The following is a 7,647-nucleotide window of genomic DNA, read 5'->3' on the forward strand; positions in this document are numbered from 1 at the left end:
ATCCAAAGTCGAGATAAAAGGAAAAGGCATTGTTATGATGTTGTGCAAGAATGGAGAGGAGAAGAAACTACATGAGGTATATTATATTCCCAGTTTGCGAAATAATATTATATCACTAGGACATATTTCAAAAGAAGCTAACAAAGTGGAGCTAAAGGGAGAGTTCATGAGGATCTATGACAACCAAGAAAGATTGTTAATGAAGATAAAACGATCTGCTAATCAATTCTATAAAATTGCTATATAAACTAACAAGCAGGAGTGCATCATGCCAAAGACGAATGAAATTTCAAGGCAGTGGCATGCTCATCATGGGCATGTAAATTATCAAGTATTGGCACTTATATCCAAACACTATATGGTAAAAGGAATTCCCAGAATCATAAAGCCAAATGTTGTGTGTGACAAGTGTTTAATGGCGAAGCAAACCGGGAAAACATTTCCAAACAAAGCAAAGTACAGTGCAAAGAAAGAACTGGAGCTCATACATGGTGACTTATGTGGGCCAATATCTCCACCAACTCTATCAGGGTACAGTTATTTCTTTTTGTTAATCGATGACTTTAGTAGATTCATGTGGGTGTATTTTCTAAAAGGCAAGGATGAGGCAATTCAAGCATTCAAAAAATTTCGCACCTTGGTTGAAAATGGGTCAAAAAGGAGGATCAAGGTGTTCAAAACCGATAGAGGAGCTACATTCAATTTTTACGAATTCAAGGAGTTCTGTGAAGGTGCATGAATTATGCGACACTTCACGACGCCCTACACTCCACAACAAAATGGAGTAGTGGAACGTCGAAACAGAACTGTTTTAGAAATAACTATAAGCAGTCTAAAAGAGATGTAAATGCCAGCTAAGATATGGATAGAGGTTGTTAGAAATTCAGTATACATTCTCAATAGACTCCCTACGAGAGCACTGGCAGGCCAAACACCGTATGAAGCTTGGATAAAAAGGAGACCGGAGATAGGTCATGTATGTGTTTTTGGGTGTTTGGCGCACATGAAAACTCTAAGTGTGCACAATAGGAAGCTTGACGATCGCATCAAAAGGGTGGTTAATTTGGGTAGAGAGCCTGGAACTAAAGAATACCGGTTGTATGATCCCAATGAAAACCGCATTCATATAAGCCGCAATATGGTTTTTGAGGAAACAAAGCAATAGCCTTGGAGTGCTTCTGTACAAACGAAGAATATGCAGGAGAACTTTGATGTGCCCAGTATATCTGAAGTCGATGAAGAAAGCACAAAAAACACCGAAAATGCAGAACAGGAAGACACTGGAAGTGACAACAACAACGGTGATGATACCCATGTATCAAATCCACCAAGTCAGTCCTCCGTTTCCAGAATTGATCGAGACAACTATGATGATAGTACAGAGCCAAAGAAACTCAGACCATTAAGTGAAATTTACAACGATACGGAGGAAGTGAAACTTGATGAAGAATTGTGGCTCATGGGGATAGCCGAACCTGTCAATTATACATAGGCAGTAAAGGATGTCAACTGGAAGAAAACAATGAAACAAGAGATGAACTCTATTGAGGCCAACAATACGTGGACGTTAACAAGCCTACCACCCAAATAAAAGATCATAGGTTTAAAATGGATCTATAAATTAAAAAGGGGTACAAACGGGAAGGTGGTAAAGTACAAAGCCTGTCTTGTGGCTAAGGGTTATGTGCATGGCATTGATTTTGATGAAGTGTATGCTGCAGCCACAAGTTTAGAGACAGTAAGGTTGTTACTAGCTTTGGCAGCCAAAAATCAATGGGAAGTACACCATCTCGATGTGAAGACAACATTCTTGAATGAAGACATATAGGAAGATGTGTACGTTGCTGAACTAGAGGGATTTGAAAGGAATGGACAATAGCTTCTAGTGTATAAGCTTTTAAAAGTATTGTATGGTCTTATCCAAGCACCACGTGCTTGGTACGCTAAAATGAATTTATGTCTTGTAAGTATGGGATTTAGACGCTTCCCATACGAGCACACTGTATAAACGAGGAAGATTGGAGAAGATAGTTTGGTTATAGCAGTTTATGTGGATGATCTTTTGGTGATTGGCACAAGTATCTCAATGATCAAGGAGTTTAAAAGACAAATGAAGCTTAAATTCGAGATGAGCGACATGGATAAAGTTAGCTATTACCTGGGAATAGAAGTTAAGCAAGGTGAAGGCTACATTGAATTAAAACAGGCAGGTTATGCTCGAAAAATTCTTGAGAAAACGGTTGTGGCAGACTGTAATCCAACGAAGTTCCCGATGAATCCAAAGGAACAACTCAGTCGAGATGAAACAAGAAAGTTATTAAATGCTACATAATACAAGAGTATGGTGGGAGGCCTGCGATATTTAGTTCATACACGATCAGATATTGCGTACTCTGTGGGCATAGTTAGTAGGTATATGGATAAACCTACGAAAAAACACTTGGATGCAGTGAAAAAAATTCTCAGGTACGTGAAAGGGACTGTTCAGCAGGGGCTTGTATTCGAGGGACAGTGGTAATAATGTCTTAACTAGTTTTTCTGATAGCGACTTGGGAAGCCAACTGGATGATACAAAGAGTATAGGAGGCATAGTCTACTATTTAAACGAGAGTATTGTAACCCGGGTTTCACAAAAGCAAAGATGCGTTGCTCTTTCAATGTGCGAAGATGAGTTTATAGCAGCTACAGCTGTAGCTTGTCAAAGAATCTGGCTCAGAAACGTCATCAGTCAAATAACATCTGAAACTATTGGTCCAGTAGTTTTATGTATAGACAATCGATCTATAATTGACTTGGCCAAGAATCCCATGTTTCATGGTAGAATTAAGCTTATTGATTTAAAGTTTCACTTCATTAAAGAATGTGTAGAGCGGGGAGAAATCATTCTGAGGCATGTATGCAGCAACGATCAGAGATATGATATTTTGACAAAAGGGCGGGCTACACTCAAGTTTGAAAATATGAGGGAGTTACTCGGAGTGAAGAATCTGAGTAGACGAGTTTGAGATTGAGGGGTAGAGTGTTGCAGTCAATCTCAAACTTTTGAACGTTACAGTAGAATTTAGGAGAGTGTTTTATTTGTCTGAAGTTGTAATTTAGTCTAGCATATTTTTAGGAGTATGAATAAGTCAAGAGGTGGTGGAGTCTGTTTAGGAAACCCCTTCCAGTAGTTTGCTAGTTTGTTGCCTTTCAGTTTCTTTATTTTGTTCTTCCTTTATATATTGATGTAACGTTCATTTTATAAAAATAGCTGATGACACATTGTCAAGCAAAATCATTTTGTTGACTATATGCAGTTTATGCAATAAAGATTGAATTTTTTTAATCTCTTAACGATCTGCTCGGTTACGGCTCGGTTTGGTTCGACAATTTTTTGTTCGCGTACAAGCTCATTTTCGGCTCATCAGTTAACGTGCTCGGTCTCAAACACAATTTTTTGTTCGATAAGAAAGCTCGGCTCGGTTCGTTTGAAAAAAAATAAAGCTCGGCTCGATTCGGTCAAAACTCTGCTCGATTCGGTTCGTGAACAACCCTAGCTTTCCTCACCTCCCACATCTTCTAAGTCACCCTGTCATACAATTTTATTTCTTGGTAAGATGAAACATATTTACCTTTAAAAATAACATTCATGGTCGTTGTCTAGATGATAATAGTCTTTTGCAATCAGTCCATTTAGACTCTCTTCAAAATTTACACCAAAAGCTTTCTCATGAAAAAGGCATCTTGCACCTTGCAAACAATACTAATATTGCAGATCATACATACTCCAACGAGTCTCCACCTAAACTTACTTAGAAGTCTGTTGTTGAAAGCAATTTCAGTATTGGGCAGGAACAATTTTCCTCAATTGATTGTCATTCTAATATCACGATTAAGGAGGATGTTACGTCTATCATTCATCTTCCTAGAAGTTTTCTTAAAGCTGTGAGGAAAAAATGGGATAGTAGTTGCATTGGCCACTTCATTGGTAGTATATTTTAGCCTTTAAATTTGTCAAAGAACATGTTTTGCAGCTCCGGTGTAATATGGGACTGAAAAATGTATTCTATAGTTTTATGGGTTACTTCACTTTTCAGTTTGAAATAGTTGAGGAGATGAAGAAAATTCTTTCTTTAAATTCAGTTAATATGGGGGTAAATGTCTCTATCTTGCCCCATGGACGGACGGTTCGATCGTTAAAAGAAACGTCCTCTTATCTGTTTCTACTTGGATTAAGCTCTTCCATGTTCCACATTCACTATGGACATGAGACAGGTTCGGGGGCACTGCAAGAGCTATGGGAACACCTATTAATCTTGACAAGCAAACAGCCCTGCTTAACCTGATGAAATATGCTGGTATTCTAGTGGAGATAAAATATGGTGCTTCTTTCCTTAAAGCTATATCCGTGCCTGTTATTCGTAAGAAGATGACACGATTGTCCAAGTTAAAGTGAGGGTAGAGTACTCAGCTATTCCCCTCTCATGTAGTTTCTGCAAAGCATTTAGTGATTCAGACTCGGGATGTGTTTACAACCCTAATGTAAGAAAGAATACAAAGGAGAATACTAATAGTACTACTACTGGTATTCCAAATGATGCTAACCAAAATTCAAAACCACCCGATTCTTTTCTTGGTTGGGATGTAAAAAAAGACCACGTTGCACATGACATTGCTGACGGGAATGTTCTTAATGAACAAATGCAATCTGATGCAAATTTTGCTGAAAGTATCCCAGAACAGCCGAACAGGTCACAATGCAGGTCCCAGAACAAGACCCACTTGTTGCTATGAACGAACCCCCACATGAGGACACCCCTGTTGAGAAGGGGAATCCTAAGCTATTTGTCGTCGTCTTAGATCTCAAGAATAATTCTCATCCCCCAATGATTCTTATTCAACCTATTTTGCATCTGCACCTCCAACTTCTTCACCAATGAATCAATCTCCCAGTAAGAAGGTTAAGCTAGAAGACATTAATGGATTTACTCCCGTTGTATCAAGGAAAATCTTTCGGTAACAAGGTAGTGTGAAAAAAATCCATCTTTCTAACGAATTTTGCATCGTTGAATGTTATGGATTTAAAGAATCTCATTAAGATAAGGTTATGAATTTTATTTCCCTGAACAAATTGACTTTAGTGGGTTTACTAGAAACTAGAGTTAAAGTTGATAATAGCTTTGTTATCACTATGAAAATATCTCGAAGTTGGAAATGGATTTTTAACTATGATCTTTATTATAATGGCTGTATCTGGATTGATTGGGATGATGATGTCTGGGACATTACCTTCTATAATGCTTCTGCTCAATATGTTACTTGTTTAGTGCTATTTCAAGAAAAATGAAATAAAAGGTGATCGTATGCATTGGACTCCTGGAATGCAAGCTTTTAGAGACTGTATTACTAATGCTCAGCTATCTCATATTCGTTCAGTTGGTGATTATTATACATGGTTTAATAACAGACCTCTCTACCCTATTCATAAGAAATTGGATCGCATGTTGTGTAATCCAACTTGGATATCTACTTTCATAAAGGCTCAGGTGCTTATATTGCAACGTGGTATTATGGATCACAACCCTTTGATCCTTAATATCTCTTTATCTATTGAGAAATTTAAAAAACCTTTCCAGTTTTTTAATATTTTTATTGAGCAAGGGGGAGTCCTAGATACTGTGAAAGAGGTTTGGAACACTCCTCTTTTTGGTGACCCGATAAGTTTTTAATATTTTCATGCAAAAGTTGATGATTCTAGGGCATTCTTCTCCCAATCCAAGATAAGGTCCAGGTTAATACTAGTAACGCTAATCTCCAGCTCGAATAACAATCTGCGATTTGTACCCTAAACAAGGCTTTCGAAGAAGAGGAAGGTTTTTTTGCATCAAAAGGCCAGAATTAAATGGCTCAAGCTAGGGGATGGTGAAAATAAATTTTTCTGTAGTAGGGTTAAATCGAATTGGAATCACAGTAAGATTCTTTATATTGAAAACTGAGAGGGGAATTTGGTTCATGGTCATGCAGATGTTGCCAACACTGCTGTAAGTTATTTTTTACCACCTTGGCTCCCCTGTTCCTCAGCAACATATTGATCTTTCTCATTTGGATTGCAAAGTTCTTAATGAAACGTAGGCCTCCAATCTTATTTCTTCATTTTCTAGAAAACAGATTTATTTCACTCTCAAAGGAATGAAGAAGGGAAAAACACCTGGGCCTGATGAGTATAATGTTGAGTTTTTTATTGCCACCTAAAATATAATCGATAATACATTTTGTGATGCTCTCCTCTCCTTCATTGAGACTGCTAATTTACATCAGAGTTTTAACTCCACAAGTATTGCTTTAATTCTTAAAGTGACTTCTCCTTCAAATATGCAACATTTAGACCTATCTCACTTTGTACAGTGGTTTACAATTGTCTCTCCAAGTTGCTAGCAATAGGTTAAAACTTGTATTGCCTTCTATAGTGGATCATGCACAATCAGCTGTCATTCCTGGGCATGTAATATCAGACAATATTATCATGAACCGTGAGCTTTTTAGAGGATATAATAGAGGTTCAGGGACTTCAACTTTTGATTCGGTTGGATGGGAATTTTTGTTATCAACTTTGCAAAAATTTCATTTTCCAGCTACATTTATATCTTGGATTAAAGCTTGTTTTCGCTCTCCCAAATATTAAAATTAAAGGCACTCTCAACGAGTATTTTTCTGAAGCTAAGGGCATCAGACAGGTGACCCCCTGTCACACTATTTATTTACTTTAGTGATGAATATTCTTAAATTATCCTCCACCAGGGTTTAAATATCATTGGCATTGCAAGGAATTGAAGCTTAGTCACCTATATTTTGCGGACGATGTTCTCTTCTTTTCTCATGGAGATAAAACTTTAATTTCTCACATCATGAACAGCCTGACCACATTTTCTGTTTGGAGTGGTCTATCACCTAGAATTTTAAAGAGTACCAGCTTTCTTGTCATTTGCAAACCTAGTGCGGTTTCGTGGTTTCAGAATACCTATGCCATTCCAAGTGGGGAGCTTCCGATCAAGTTTCTCCGAGTGCCACTTGTGTCATCTCAACTCTTTCACAACCGATACATGCCATTGATTCAGCGTATTGATCAGATATTAGAATCATGGACTAATATTTATCTCTCTTTTGCTGTTAGAGTGCCAGTAATTAAAGCAATTCTTTTTGCCATTCAATCTTACTTGTGACGCCTCAATCTCGGGGTTAGGAAATGAGGTCCCACGCCTTTAAACTAAGAATAAATAAGCATAAACCGCGATTAACTAATAACAGGATCAAATTGTAGAGCCCAGAAACGTTTTACTCAAATGTATATTCTAAGTCTGCGGAATAATCAACACACATACAGATGAGCCAAAGCTCGGTTTTTGTATTTATTGAATAAAATGCTTGCTTACAATGTGAAACCACTCAATTATCATATGAGTGTAGAAAGGAACTAAATAGCTAAACATACAGCAGTGATTGAGACAAATCAGGAACTCTCCTATTTTAACTCCACTCCTGTATCAACTCCTAAATCAACGCTAACAACCACGACCTAAACTTGCTGCCTCAAATAAATCAGTGACAGCAATTTATTTGCAGATATAGTAAATAAGCAATAAATAAATAAAACAAGTTTAGATTATATTC

The sequence above is a fragment of the Apium graveolens genome, chromosome 7 (genome assembly GCF_009905375.1).
Source record: "Apium graveolens cultivar Ventura chromosome 7, ASM990537v1, whole genome shotgun sequence".
Taxonomy (NCBI): Eukaryota; Viridiplantae; Streptophyta; class Magnoliopsida; order Apiales; family Apiaceae; genus Apium; species Apium graveolens.